This window comes from Erithacus rubecula, assembly GCF_903797595.1.
Source record: "Erithacus rubecula genome assembly, contig: SUPER_Z_unloc_5, whole genome shotgun sequence".
NCBI lineage: Eukaryota > Metazoa > Chordata > Aves > Passeriformes > Muscicapidae > Erithacus > Erithacus rubecula.
Window position 1 is genome coordinate 366,320 of NW_027635819.1, and position 1,755 is coordinate 368,074.

Here is a 1,755-nt window from a genome sequence, read left to right on the forward strand (position 1 = left end):
CGGAGCTGCAGAGTCGGGGGTTCCGTCCTCACGGGCGTTCCCAGAAACTCGACTTGGCTCGTGTGGTCTAGGGTGTCCCTTTGCTGCAGCGCTCTTCAGGTGACAGTGTGACGACTGTGCCAGGATGGAGGTTCTCTGCAGTAGCTAACTGTTTTGCTGACTTAATGGTGCCTTTTGTGGATCTATATTTGGTGGCGGCTTACGGCTTTCGGGTGCTCTCATCGTCATTCACACTTCCACCTCGGAACTGGCCATGATGGGAGCTTATCGATTTGCTTAATCTTGGCTGGGGTTGGCAGCTTGAGGAGCAGGCGGGGAGCAGCAGCGACATTGCCAGGAGGGGGTGGGGAAATGGGGATACAGGGGTCATAAGGAAATGGGGATACAGGGGTCGTGGGGAAGGGTTCAACTCATAAACTAAAACTGGGGAGTACAACATTCGATTGGACTAACATTTAACTGGAACAAACGGTAAGTAACTATTGTAACACTTTTAATTCTGAACGTGGTTTTTAAATGACACTGACAGAGGCTTTCTTTGGGTCTATCCTTTTCACTGTGGAACTGTGGCCCCAGCTGGCAGAGAGCCTCTCCACTCAGTTCTCCTCAGCGTTCCAGCACCACAGCCGGACACAGCACCACTGAGAAACCCGTTTCCTGCACGCCCCGCGGAACTGATGCAGCAGCTCCCCAAAGATGCAGCCCGAATGTTTCTCTGCTGCCCGCAGCAGAATGGCTGTTTCCAGAGCCTGGCTTCTGATGGCGGGGCTGATGTCCTCCGCCTTCTCTTCAAGGGCTGCAAGAGAGAGGAACAGAGCCACGGTCAGATCCCGCATTTGTGGGAATCAAGGAGACCCCCATGCCGGGAGCATCCCTTCCCAGGCGGTTCTGGCCATGGCCACGAGGGAGCAGGGAGCAAGGGGATCAGCCCGAAGCTAGGGGACACTACTGCCCCACGTGGCCCTGAAATCTCTGTGGCTGCTCTGGCCACGGCAGCCCTGGTCCACACAGGGAGCAGAGCCCTCGGCAGCCGGGACAGGGATTGCCGCTGCCCCCGGCAGGCGGGGCCGACAGCCCGCTGCCCTGACTCACCCTGACAGACGCGCCGCAGCTCTCGCTTGTGCCCCCTGAGGTGCAGCCCGGCCATCCCTGGAACACACAGAGCCTGTCACGGCCCCGAGCAGCGCAGCTCCCTGCCCGCGGCGCTGCCGGCCCTGCGGCCACACGGCCTCGTGCCCCCCAGCAGGGCTCAGCCCGGGCCCTGCCGCACGCTGCCGCCCAAGGGCCCGGCTGCGGGAGGGCGGCAGCAGCCCCGAGGGCAGCCGGGGCTCCGCGGCGCCGGGCCCTGATGGCAGAAGCTGCCAGGGCAGCAGCCGCGGCTGGGGCCGAGCCGCGCCAGCCCGGGGCGGCGAGGGGAGGGAGCCCGGGCTCGTGGCTCACCGATGAAGCTGATGGCCGCCTGTCGCAGGGACTCCTGCGGGCTCTCCAGGTACCGCAGCGCCTGCCGCAGGTGCTCGGGCGCTCGGCTCCTGTCCTCTGCCAGCTGCGGAGAGCAGAGGGAAGGTGCGGTCGGTGCAGGCTCAGCCCCTTGGCCGCGCGCTCCATGCGGCCAGCACCGGCCTGCCCTGCCCGCAGAGCCCGGAGAGTCCGGCGCTTCCGGGCCGTCCTTACCACGCCAAAAGTCCAGGTCTGCTCCAGCTGCAGCACCTCTAGGAGGTCCTTCCTCTGCAGGAGCGTGGCTGAGGAATGCAGCGT

General features: G+C 63.8%; 1 long non-coding RNA gene across 1 annotated transcript; it reads right to left on the reverse strand.

Moving 5' to 3' along the window:
* Nucleotides 1–637: 637 nt before the first annotated feature.
* On the reverse strand, nt 638–1,481 carry LOC306815033. The gene is made up of 3 exons (XR_013777303.1): nt 1,441–1,481; nt 1,093–1,149; nt 638–796 (listed from the first exon to the last, which is right to left on the reverse strand). It is a non-coding gene; the product is annotated as an uncharacterized lncRNA (long non-coding RNA).
* Between the last annotated feature and the right edge of the window lie 274 nt (nt 1,482–1,755).